This window comes from Eucyclogobius newberryi, unplaced genomic scaffold, assembly GCF_026437365.1.
Source record: "Eucyclogobius newberryi isolate DKJ021-1_F unplaced genomic scaffold, fEucNew1.0.hap1 SCAF_4, whole genome shotgun sequence".
NCBI lineage: Eukaryota > Metazoa > Chordata > Actinopteri > Gobiiformes > Gobiidae > Eucyclogobius > Eucyclogobius newberryi.
Window position 1 is genome coordinate 9,915,762 of NW_027316056.1, and position 14,123 is coordinate 9,929,884.

Below are 14,123 nucleotides of genomic sequence, written 5' to 3' on the forward strand. Positions count from 1 at the left end.
TGCTGGTGTGAACTTGAACAAAATCCAAATATTGTTGATTATCAATAATGAAATGACAGATGAGTACAAAATAATGCATTTCATGAGCACAAAACACAATTAGTTTCGATCAAATAGCCTCTTACCTCTTGTTATGTCCAATCCAGTCCGTTCCTTAAATTCATTTTTGAGATTGTGTCAAAATCCTTTGCTCCAAAACAATTATTGAATAAGCAGTGTTGAATGTGTTTGTCCTTCTGTGCTTCAGTGATGGCTGCAGACTCTCTCTTTCCCTCTCTCACTTTCCCTCTCTCTCTCTCTCTTTCCCTCTCTCTTTCCCTCTCTCTCTCTCTCTCACTTTCCCTCTCTCTCTCTCTCTCTCTCTCTCTCTCTTTCCCTCTCTCTCTCACTTTCCCTCTCTCTTTCTCTCTGTCTCTCTCACTTTCTCTCTCTCTTGCTTTCTCTCTTTTTGAGCAACACAATACGGATTTATTGGTTTAAAGCGGTAAATAATCCCTGTTTCTGCTCAATCATTCTCGCATCACTATCGTACATTTTAGGTGGGGTGAATAAGAAGTATTTACTATAATACAATTTTCTCTATAATTACTAACACTCAAGTGACTGTTATTGAGTAGATTTGTTGTGGGTAATTGCACTTTTTAAGTAGATTTTTAAACCTGTTCTTGTGCTTGTAATTGTGTATAAATGTTGTGGCAAGTTTACCTCTGCTTTTAAGTGTCAGCGATACTCTGCAGATAAGGATCAAAGCCCAGAACTTCTGTCTTCTTCAAGTGTCAACTCTTTTCATTTTCAGATTGATCTGCTGTTTTTCTGACTCTCTCACAGCGGAGCAGCAACAGCATGAGTGACGTCTTCAACATGTGACAACAAATAAGTCACATGACAATAGATAATCATAGGTTTTATGCTTAGAGTTGAAAGTAAGTCATGTCCAAGACTCCACAACTTCATTACGCTGTATTTATACCTCCAAAATAAACACTTAAATTATCTCTTTAAAGAAATGCGTTGTTAAATTACACTCGTTTAAAATTCCTGCTCCTGTGAATGTGAATGAGAGAGGTAATAGAGCAGCAGAAGGGGCTTAAAGCACAAAGGCCCAGCGCTGAGAGGCTTAGCAAAATATAAAAAGAATGCGTGCATATTTTAACTTTTTAAATTCCTGTGAAAATCCTGTACATTTAATAAAAATTAAAATAAAAACATAAATGTGCTGGGTTACAATTGTGCTCTAGTCTGGCAGCAGAAGCAAGATACTCAGAGAGATCAGGAGTCTAACCCACAACCTCCGTATGGACAGATCTCTGGGCAGTGAACTCTACTGGATGATTATGACATAGTAGGGGAACATTTTCTATCATATGTAAAACTAAATCAGGTCGTAAACCCTTCTGATAGTTACTCACAAAGAAGAGCTGTGCTAAACCAGGACTAAAGCCTAAAACACTTTTAATAGATAGTAACCAAAAACAACCAACAAGAAGAACAAATAAAAAGGACAAAACCAGGACTAAACACGGCTAAATCAGGTCTTAAACCCCTGTGATGGTAACTCACTAATGGAGACCCCACAAGAGCTGTGCTAAAACCAGGACTTGCAGGTCTAACACAGAACTAAACTAGGTCAATTGCACCTTTGATCAATTGTGACCACTGCACGCTAGGAACACACAATAACGGCACAAAGTCAGAAATAAAGAAAGACTTAACAAGGTCTAAACTAGGACTAAATCAGATCTAAAGCACGTTTGATATATCCTCCTGATCAGGGCCATCCCATAAAGCTGCAGTTTTGTGAGTAGAGCAGTACTTGCCGAAAAACGTATCCATGCATTTGTAACGACTAGATTAGACTACTGTAACTCCCTGCTCGCAGCGTGTCCTAAAAGCTCCATAAAAAGCTTTCAACTGGTTCAAAATGCAGCAGCAAGATTACTAACAGGAACAAAAAGAAGAGAGCACATTACACCGGTGCTGGAGTCTCTTCACTGGCTCCTGTCGAGTTTAGAATCAAATTCAAAATTCTACTCTTGACCTACAAAGCCATAAATGACATGGCCCCATCCTACCTCAAAGATGCTATAGAACCATATCATCCAAACAGAGCTCTTCGCTCTCAGAATGCCGGCCTTCTGGTGGTGCCAAGAGTCTCTAAAAGTACTGTAGGAGGTAGAGCGTTTAGCTACCAAGCCCCTGTGTTATGGAATCAGCTCCCGACCCATGTTAAATATGCTGACACAGTCTCTTCATTTAAGTCCAGGCTTAAAACGTTCCTCTTCGAAATCGCTTATGGTCAGAGTAGTTAGGAACAGAAAGATAAATCCACAGCTTTAGCTACGCTGCCCTAGGAGTAACTATGCTGGGGGAAGTATGACAGCTTGAGCACTATCCTCTTCTTCTTCTGACTACTTATGCTATCAAACAATATTTATTTTTTAATTCCACTTGCAAACTGTTCACCGCCTTCTTTTCTTTCTCTCACTCCTGAGGACCTGTGGACCCAGATGCCCCTCCCCTGGTGAAGTGGTCCCTGCCCTGTGTGGACGGTCCCTCTTCTGCCTGAAGAGTGGGTCCAGCTCGACTCAGACGGTCCCTCTTCTGCCTGAAGAGTGGGTCCAGCTCGACTCAGTCGGTCCCTCTTCTGCCTGAAGAGTGGGTCCAGCTCCAGTCTCCTCGTGTCCGTCTGTCCGTCTGTGAGAGTCGGATCTCTCCTTCACTGGAACTCCTCCAGGTTTCTACGCTTTTTTCCCAAAGAGGTTTTTTTTGTAGTTTTTCCTGGCCGAGAAGGAGAGTCTAAGGACAGAGGACCCTGGGACATCGTCCCTCGCCACCACAGACATTGTTGATTCATTTCTCCCTGTGGCCCTCAGAGGCAACTGTTGTTGTGATTTTGGGCCTTACAAAAATAAATTGATTTGATTTGATTTGATTTGACTTCAGTCAAGATTCAATATAATAATGATTGTTTTAATAGAAGTTCTTTAGTTATTTGTCTTAACGTGTTTTAAATCATCTCAACACAGTTTTTCGACATGAAGCTAACATTTTAAAACACACTAGTGAATATAACGTGTAAGTATTTTGCCTCGTTTGAGAAGATGCTGTGACCTTCAAAGATGACCCGGTTGTCTAATAGATTGACATTGACGTTTTGGAGGCATTCAATTTCATGACCGTGATGTTGGGTCAGTTACTTGAAGAAGCTGGTGCGTAATTCAAACCAGTGCCAAAGCTGGATGACCACTGGAAACAGCTGTTAATGTGTCATCTGCTTATGCAGCTGGTGTAACTTCATTAAGCAACTTTAATAACTTTAATAACGCAAATAAGCCTTCCAAAGCAGTCGAGATCATTTAAGAAGAGGATGAACAGGATTGGGGCAATTACACTTCCCTGTGGAGCTCCAGTCTACATTTGTAATGGAGAAGAAAACGTGAGTCAGATTATTGTTTGTTGTAAGCAACTATTTAAGTAATCACATATCCAATTTCAAAAGAGTACCCATTTTTCCTGCTTTTTAATGTTCACTTGCTCCTATTCCTCCCCACTATAAGGAGCCATGAAGAAGAGAGAGAGAGAATATGAGTCACTTACTTCATATTTAAGTTATTTCCCTTGTGGATCAATACATTGTGTCTGAGTCTATCCAGTGCCTAAAAGTTTGGCTAATCAGTTGTTCACAGAGAACCAGAGTTAATTCTCGTCAGGAGCAGTTGGATTGTCAATCTATTGAGCGTTTTTTATGATATTTATAAGAATATCAAATATCATAAAAATAATACACACTCCACACAGAAAGTCAAACCGGACACCTTCTTTGCCTATATTACATTTCATTTGTCATTCCTCCCTCAAGTCCTGACATTGTAACATCTGTATTCGCTCCATAAATATCGTGTTGGAGCGATATTCTGATTCCCTGGAGGATAATCCCTGTAATCTGCTCTCATCTGTCATTGTTCCTCTGCGGGACGTTTGCGAGGGAGGATTAAATCATTTTATATGTGACCCAAGCGCAGGGGAACGAGGGGGGAACACCGGGGACAGATGGCCGCTACATGTGTGCGCAGGGCTAACGCAACGGAAAGATAGACGGATTAAAATGGACTGAATCATTGGAACCTTTTTTTGTATTGTATGACAGCGATTTGAGAAAACGGTCTAATCAGCAAATGGCATATTGTAACGGAGATTTTTAAAGAACAGCTGTATGGCAAATCAGACTTCCTGTTGACAATTTGAAGTGACTGAACTCGGCAAATATGGACTCAAGGTCACAACACCAGTAAAAGGAAAGGGGGAAATCAATATTGTGGTTTACAACGAACAAAATGTAAAATGATCTGCTTATGTTTTGTTCAATACTAAATACCTGAAAAAAAAGTTGCCTGACCCGCCCACATTCTGTTCGAGTGCGTAAAGGTCTGGAATTGGAGTCAGAGCCAATGAAATCGTCGGTCATCCATTTACCAACCAATCCCAGTCGGAGGTTTTACCGCGTCACACTGAGATACGGAAGTAGTGATGATGATGGCGGACCCGGCTCGTGACCCGGCTCGTGACCCGGCTCGTGACCCGGCCCGTGACCCTGCTCGTGACCCGGCTCGTGACCCGGCTCGTGACCCGGCACGTGACCCGACCCGTGACCCAGCCCGTGACCCGGCTCGTGACCCGGCCCGTGACCCGGCCCGTGACCCGGCCTGTGACCCGGCTCGTGACCCGACTCATGACTGAGTGTTTACTTCTGCTCTGGCTTCGGTTTGAACGATGAGGAAAGTCCGCTCTACTCGCCGTGATGAACGTGCGTTAGATGCGGTTATACGAAGGGCGTCGTCGCGATTCAGGAGACATTTTCTGCGTTCAGGACGGATAACGCGGGACACGCCTTGTTGACATGGGCTACGTAATATCCGGTTAAGCGTGTCGCGTTTTTTGCCTCACTTCTGGGTTTATGTGATTGGTTCTGTCTCTGCTCTAAACTCCGCCCTAGAAATGTAAACGCAGCGGTCGAGCCCCAGAGCCACTCACAGTTTTAATAAGTAGTTTATTGTGTTGGGAATAATAAGTAGTGTATCGTGTTGGGAATGGCTGGTCAGGCAAAAAAAACAATATGCATAAAGACATAATATGTCTTCTTTAAATGGCACTACACTTTATGTCAAACTTGTATGCATTTAGTTAATGACAGGAGTTTATATTGCAGTTTGACTTCATGTGTAAGTGTAATGCCGTTCTGGGGAACATGGAGGCAAAGCAATGGACGATCCCCCATCAGAAAACTCACATAGTGCACCTTTAAACAGCCACAAGGTGAAAACACCACCAGAACACTCTATATAAAATCATTGTGTATAAATATAAAAGTGGGTGGAGAAAGACAGAAATATCACAAACAGGAAGTTGGTGTAAACGGCGCAGGAAACCACCGTCTGCTCCAAAACCACTGCATCTCATGACAGAAAACAGTCACTCTCAGATTTATCATTTACATTAATAATACTTGCACGAGGCATGGGACAGTTTTGAAATGTTTTGATACGATTATTGTGTCAAAAATGATCATAACTAACAATCATTTGTCTTTAAAAATGTCATGGAAACGTATTCATATTACTGCAAGTGTCATGTAATACGTAGGTTAAAACATGAGTCATATTTCAGTACAAATAAGTTCCATATTTAAACCTCCCCGTGTTACCGTGAGTTCTCTCCGGGTTCTTCCCACCGTCCAAACACATGCATGTGTGAGGCAACTCTAAATTGTCCCTAGTGAATGAATGTGAGCGTGAATATTTGTCTGTGTCTATGTCTCTTTGTTGGTCCTATGACGAGTTGGCCCCTGTCCAAGGTGTACCCCGCCTAAGGCCCTAAGTCACTGAGATAGGACAAGCAGTTTTCCGGTGCTATCCAATCAGGTGGTTGGATAGTGATTGCCACAATTATACAAATTCATTTATTATTAGTGTCTTCCTTCAGTCATGATTAGCAATATTATTGTTTACTGTCCCATCCCCAAGGCCCGATAGAGAAGTTACTCCCAATTTGTTACTTGGCCTTTGTATTTGGGTTGTATTGTGTTTCCGGTTCACTGCAGATGCTTTTGTTGGTGCCATAATCTCAGTTTGTGTGTCATAAGTGTCCAAAAGCAAAGTTGAGAGACAAAATTTGAGCTTTTTTTTTTTTTTTTCAGCTAATTTGTATTTACTCTTTTCCAAAAATAGAGCTGAGTTTTCATTAAGTTCTTGTTTAATCTCAAACAGAGCAAACACATTTATACATGTACATGATTACAGCTGCTCACAGGTTAAATACTGCTGGTGACAAGACAAACCCTTGTCACATCCCTCTTGAATGACAACTTTAACCAAAAAAAAACAAAGCAGAAAAAATATATATTTTATTAATACTAATATTATGCTATACATTTTTAGATGTCAATGACGATTACATAAATGAATATATTTACAAGTAAGGCCAATATTATGTATAAAAAATACTTTTATTTCATTTTTAATTAATTACACCATTAACTGACTAACTAGGTCTGCATTGTTCAATCTGTATAAAAAATATAAAATTCGACCACAGCCGGTATAACAATTGAGCTTGAAAAGATGGATCTGTACATTTACTTAAAACGATGGTGCATCAGACAATGGCCTCCATGTTTGTTTATGGTGTCAGATGTTATAGCTGTTCCGATTGGACGAGGGCTCTCTGCTTCCCAACACCAGTTGATCTAAAGCTGAGGAAAGAGCAAAGAGAAAATAAAAACATGACTGACTTTTATATGACGTGTGACACTTTGTGTTGTCATAATGCGTTCATGTGGTAAAAGGTGTTACCAGGATACGACGAATGCTTCGGCACGTCCAGGTTTTTGTTCACAGTTTGTCCTCGATGGTAAGACACTGAAAAATAAAGACAATCAAATGAACTGACTTCAAACTGTTACATTCAGAATATTTGAAAATAAACTCACCACTGTGACTCTGAGTCGGGCCGATCCAGCGATTCTTTCTTTTATTTGAAACTGGAACGACAAACAGTATTTTCAATCCGTCTAACTCTTTCACAAACACATTCACAATCACATCTATCTGAGCTAATATTTACACGCATGGATAAACTGTAAAAAACATAAAAAACTGCTCAGTATTTTGATATTTACATGTGTTTTTATAAATATACATAACTGGCTGAAAGCAACAGTTTTAAATATTTTTGTTCAGCTCTAGCAAATGATTTGGTGATTCTTATGTGGCACTTTCTCATAAATATGTAATCAGATGTTTACATTGAGTAATCTGATAATGTAACCTCAAACCCCAGAGTCGAGGATTACGATTTCCAAAGATTAAAGGCTATTCTCAAGAAACAATTGTGTTTTAATCCACAGAACAGAGACGGACAGTAATAAAACATACACACTTCCTCCAGCTCTTCACACACACTTCCTCCAGCTCTTCCACACACACTTCCTCCAGCTCTTCACACACACTTCCTCCAGCTCTTCACACACACTTCCTCCAGCTCTTCACACACACTTCCTCCAGCTCTTCCACACACACTTCCTCCAGCTCTTCCACACACACTTCCTCCAGCTCGTCACACACACTTCCTCCAGCTCTTCCACACACACTTCCTCCAGCTCTTCCACACACACTTCCTCCAGCTCTTCACACACACTTCCTCCAGCTCTTCACACACACTTCCTCCAGCTCTTCACACACACTTGCTCCAGCTCTTCACACACACTTCCTCCAGCTCTTCACACACACTTCCTCCAGTTCTTCCACACACACTTCCTCCAGCTCTTCCACACACACTTCCTCCAGCTCTTCACACACACTTCCTCCAGCTCTTCACACACACTTCCTCCAGCTCTTCACACACACTTCCTCCAGCTCTTCACACACACTTCCTCCAGTTCTTCCACACACACTTCCTCCAGCTCTTCCACACACACTTCCTCCACTTCTTCACACACACTTCCTCCACTTCTTCACAAACACACTTCCTCCAGCTCTTCACACACACACTTCCTCCAGCTCTTCACACACACTTCCTCCAGTTCTTCCACACACACTTCCTCCAGCTCTTCACACACACTTCCTCCAGCTCTTCCACACACACTTCCTCCAGCTCTTCACACACACTTCCTCCAGCTCTTCACACACACTTCCTCCAGCTCTTCCACACACACTTCCTCCAGCTCTTCCACACACACTTCCTCCAGCTCTTCACACACACTTCCTCCAGTTCTTCCACACACACTTCCTCCAGCTCTTCACACACACTTCCTCCAGTTCTTCCACACACACTTCCTCCAGCTCTTCACACACACTTCCTCCAGCTCTTCACACACACTTCCTCCAGCTCTTCATACACACTTCCTCCTGCTCTTTCACACACACTTCCTCCAGCTCTTCACACACACTTCCTCCTGCTCTTTCACACACACTTCCTCCAGCTCTTCCACTTCCTCCAGCTCTTCCACTTCCTCCAGCTCTTCCACACACACTTCCTCCAACTCTTCCACACACTTCCTCCAGCTCTTCCACACACACTTCCTCCAGCTCTTCCACTTCCTCCAGCTCTTCCACACACACTTCATCCAGCTCTTCCACACACACACTTCCTTCAGCTCTTCACACACACTTCCTCCAGCTCTTCCACACACACTTCCTCCAGCTCTTCCACACACACTTCCTTCAGCTCTTCACACACACTTCCTTCAGCTCTTCACACACACTTCCTCCAGCTCTTCACACACACTTCCTCCAGCTCTTCACACACACTTCCTCCAGCTCTTCACACACACTTCCTCCAGCTCTTCACACACACTTCCTCCTGCTCTTCCACACACACTTCCTCCTGCTCTTTCACACACACTTCCTTCAGCTCTTCCACACACACTTCCTCCAGCTCTTCCACACACACTTCCTCCAGCTCTTCCACTTCCTCCAGCTCTTCCACACACACTTCCTCCAGCTCTTCCACACACACTTCCTTCAGCTCTTCACACACACTTCCTCCAGCTCTTCCACACACACTTCCTTCCTTGGATAAATGAAGATATCCTAAACCTAAAGAGACTATGTCGGAAAACTGAGCGTCTGTGGAAAACCTCTAGTCTTGAGGTCCATAGGTTACACCTCAGAGAGCTTGTGTCATCTTACAATGAAATGATGGAAAGTTCCAGAGCTGATTACTTCCGTCAGCTAATAACATCCAACAAGAAAAACCCCAAAGTGTTGTTTGACACTATAAATTCTATTGTTTGTCCTTCAGCTGCAGTGACTCCTGTTTCCTGCAAAGCCGACAGCAATGAATTCCTCAGGTTCTTTATCAATAAGATCAAGATGATCAAAGACCAAATCCCACTCCCATTGTCTGATAAACCTGTTTCTGTGGAGCCTGTTTCCCAAAACTGGTCTTCTTTTAAGCCTGTCACTCTAGAAGACATCTCAGCTCTGGTGACCAAGATGAAACCCTCCTCTTGTACATCAGATGCCCTTCCCTGCAGGCTCTTCCTCAAAGTGTTTGATGTTATTGGCCCCTGGGTTACCAAAATGGTAAATCTCTCTCTTTCTACTGGTGTGTTTCCTGGTCCATTTAAACATGCCATAGTTGAGCCATTACTGAAAAAAACTAACTTGGACCCGACAGACCCCAAAAGTTTCAGACCCATATCAAAGCTCCCGTTCATGTCCAAGATCCTAGAGAAGGTGGTCTCTGAACAATTGTCCGATTTCCTTGATCAGTCAAACATTCACGACTCTTTTCAATCTGGTTTCCGCAAACATCATTCTACGGAAACCGCATTGCTCAAAGTCTCCAGTGACATTATGATGTCTGCTGATTCTGGGAAATGCACTGTTCTAGTTCTGTTGGATCTGTCTGCAGCCTTTGACACTGTCGACCATCATATCCTGTTGAACAGACTGAGGGACCTGATTGGACTGTCGGGGTCAGTTCTTCATTGGTTTTCCTCATATTTATCCGGTCGGAGCTTTAGTGTTGCTGCAAACCAAATAATGTCCGACTCAGCTGATCTGTTGTGTGGAGTTCCTCAGGGTTCCATCTTGGGTCCCGTCTTATTTCTGCTTTATATAATTCCCCTGGGAATGATCATTAAAGAGTTTAGTGATGTGTCCTATCACCTGTTCGCTGACGATATTCAGCTCTATTGCTCTTTTAAACCTTCTGAGATCCAGAAGCTGAACTCCTTGGTCAGTTGTTTAGTGCAAATTAAACAATGGCTGAGTAAAAACTCTCTGCAGCTAAATGCTGACAAAACAGAAACTCTGATTATTGTCCCTGATGATGCCATTCCAGGGATAAACCAGTACTTGGGTGTTTTAGGTCAGACTGCTAAACCAAGTCTTAGAAACTTGGGTGTTGTCTTTGACAAAGACATGTCTTTAGAGCACCACTCCAAGCTGTTGACGAGGAACTGTTTCTTTCAGTTGAGGAAAATCTCTAAGCTCAGGAAAATGGTGTCTCAAAATGACCTGGAACTTATAATTCATGCATTTGTGTCTTCACGTTTAGACTATTGTAACAGTTTGTTTTCCTGTCTTAACAAGAAGGAACTCTCTCGTCTGCAGCTGGTCCAGAACTCTGCAGCGAGGATCTTGACCCGCACAAATAGAAGGGCCCACATTTCACCCATTCTCAAAGCCCTTCACTGGCTGCCAGTCTCGTACCGGATACAGTTTAAAATTCTTGTTTTAACTTTTAGAGCTTTAAATGGTCAGGTCCCATCGTACATCAGCGATCTGATTAAACCATACGCTCCCTCTCGCTCACTAAGGTCCTTGGACCAGAAACTGTTGCTGGTTCCTCGCACCCGTTTTCGGACCAGAGGAGACAGATCCTTCCAGGCTGTTGCCCCCAGACTCTGGAACGATCTTCCGTTCTCCCTACGGTCACTGGACTCAGTTGCTGCTTTTAAGGGTCAGCTTAAAACCTTTTTTATTTAGTCAAGCCTTTTAAATGCACTTGTTTTAGGGACTGATTTTACTGTATATTGTTGTATATGTATTGTTCACTGTAAGTTTTTTGTGTTTTTATTGTTTTATTCTGTGTTTTGTGAAGCACTTTGTGACCTCTGTCTGTGAAAGGTGCTATATAAATAAAATTTACTTACTTACTTACTTACTTACTTACTTACTTCAGCTCTTCACACACACTTCCTCCATCCCTTCACACACACTTCCTCCAGCTCTTCACACACACTTCCTCCAGCTCTTCACACACACTTCCTCCAGATCTTCACACACACTTCCTCCAGCTCTTCACACACACTTCCTCCTGCTCTTCCACACACACTTCCTCCTGCTCTTTCACACACACTTCCTCCAGCTCTTCCACTTCCTCCAGCTCTTCCACACACACTTCCTCCTGCTCTTTTACACACACTTCCTCCAGTTCTTCCACTTCCTCCAGCTCTTCCACTTCCTCCAGCTCTTCCACTTCCTCTAACTCTTCCACACACACTTCATCCTGCTCTTTCACACATACTTCCTCCAGCTCTTCCACTTCCTTCAGCTCTTCCACACACACTTCCTTCAGCTCTTCCACACACACTTCCTCCAGCTCTTCCACACACACTTCCTCCAGCTCTTCCACTTCCTCCAGCTCTTCCACACACACTTCCTCCAGCTCTTCCACACACACTTCTTTCAGCTCTTCACACACACTTCCTCCAGCTTTTCCACACACACTTCCTCCAGCTCTTCCACACACACTTCCTCCAGCTCTTCACACACACTTCCTCCAGCTCTTCACACACACTTCCTCCAGTTCTTCCACACACACACTTCCTCCAGCTCTTCCACACACACTTCCTCCACTTCTTCACACACACTTCCTCCACCTCTTCACACACACTTCCTCCAGCTCTTCACACACACTTCCTCCAGCTCTTCACACACACTTCCTCCAGTTCTTCCACACACACTTCCTCCAGCTCTTCACACACACTTCCTCCAGCTCTTCCACACACACTTCCTCCAGCTCTTCACACACACTTCCTCCAGCTCTTCACACACACTTCCTCCAGCTCTTCCACACACACTTCCTCCAGCTCTTCCACACACACTTCCTCCAGCTCTTCACACACACTTCCTCCAGCTCTTCACACACACTTCCTCCAGTTCTTCCACACACACTTCCTCCAGCTCTTCACACACACTTCCTCCAGTTCTTCCACACACACTTCCTCCAGCTCTTCACACACACTTCCTCCAGCTCTTCACACACACTTCCTCCAGCTCTTCATACACACTTCCTCCTGCTCTTTCACACACACTTCCTCCAGCTCTTCACACACACTTCCTCCTGCTCTTTCACACACACTTCCTCCAGCTCTTCCACTTCCTCCAGCTCTTCCACTTCCTCCAGCTCTTCCACACACACTTCCTCCAACTCTTCCACACACTCTTCCTCCAGCTCTTCCACACACACTTCCTCCAGCTCTTCCACACACACTTCCTCCAGCTCTTCCACACACACTTCCTCCAGCTCTTCCACTTCCTCCAGCTCTTCCACACACACTTCATCCAGCTCTTCCACACACACACTTCCTTCAGCTCTTCACACACACTTCCTCCAGCTCTTCACACACACTTCCTCCAGCTCTTCACACACACTTCCTCCAGCTCTTCACACACACTTCCTCCAGCTCTTCACACACACTTCCTCCTGCTCTTCCACACACACTTCCTCCTGCTCTTTCACACACACTTCCTTCAGCTCTTCCACACACACTTCCTCCAGCTCTTCCACACACACTTCCTCCAGCTCTTCCACTTCCTCCAGCTCTTCCACACACACTTCCTCCAGCTCTTCCACACACACTTCCTTCAGCTCTTCACACACACTTCCTCCAGCTCTTCCACACACACTTCCTTCAGCTCTTCACACACACTTCCTCCAGCTCTTCGCACACACTTCCTCCAGCTCTTCACACACACTTCCTCCAGCTCTTCACACACACTTCCTCCAGCTCTTCACACACACTTCCTCCAGCTCTTCACACACACTTCCTCCTGCTCTTCCACACACACTTCCTCCTGCTCTTTCACACACACTTCCTCCATCTCTTCCACTTCCTCCAGCTCTTCCACACACACTTCCTCCTGCTCTTTTACACACACTTCCTCCAGTTCTTCCACTTCCTCCAGCTCTTCCACTTCCTCCAGCTCTTCCACTTCCTCCAACTCTTCCACACACACTTCATCCTGCTCTTTCACACATACTTCCTCCAGCTCTTCCACTTCCTTCAGCTCTTCCACACACACTTCCTTCAGCTCTTCCACACACACTTCCTCCAGCTCTTCCACACACACTTCCTCCAGCTCTTCCACACACACTTCCTCCAGCTCTTCCACTTCCTCCAGCTCTTCCACACACACTTCCTCCAGCTCTTCCACACACACACTTCTTTCAGCTCTTCACACACACTTCCTCCAGCTTTTCCACACACACTTCCTCCAGCTCTTCCACACACACTTCCTCCAGCTCTTCCACACACACTTCCTCCAGCTCTTCCACTTCCTCCAGCATAATACTCACGTCTCTTCTGCAGAGCCTTGACTGTGGGTCTACAGAAGCAGAAGAGAAGCAGAAACACCACAGCCAAACTGAGCAAGATTGTGGCCACTCTGAACCTGACAGGCTCCTGCGGCTCCTCCAGGGGGCGCTCCACTGCACACAGCACACACAAGGTTAAATAAAGAGAAGAAATAATAAGCCATGATATAAATAATGAAAAGGGCTTTGAAGAATGAACTTGAGCTCATGAAGTCTGTCCAAAAGAAAGCGATAGGAACCATTTCAATCTGCATTCCTCTCCTTGTATGCTAAAGAACTAATAACATAAGTGGTGACAAAAATCAAAAAGGGAAAAACAAACAAACAAATAATACAAGTACACTGAAATCCTACAATTTATGTCAATCTATGAGTTTTAGGGTGACTGAAATCTGCCCTGTTGCCACATTAATCATTACTATATTATTATTGATAATCAGAATTTCAAAAGTTCAAAGGTAACTTATTATTATTTGTTACATTTTTTATTTATTTTTTCTAATATATTGTTTAAAATC

General features: G+C 43.8%; 1 long non-coding RNA gene across 1 annotated transcript; it reads right to left on the minus strand.

Annotated features, from left to right (window-relative positions):
* Positions 1 to 6,593: 6,593 nt before the first annotated feature.
* LOC140377861 (uncharacterized) lies at positions 6,594 to 13,806 on the minus strand. Its single transcript, XR_011930135.1, has 4 exons — positions 13,588 to 13,806; positions 6,986 to 7,036; positions 6,849 to 6,914; positions 6,594 to 6,748 (listed from the first exon to the last, which is right to left on the minus strand). It is a non-coding gene; the product is annotated as an uncharacterized lncRNA (long non-coding RNA).
* Positions 13,807 to 14,123: the final 317 nt, after the last annotated feature.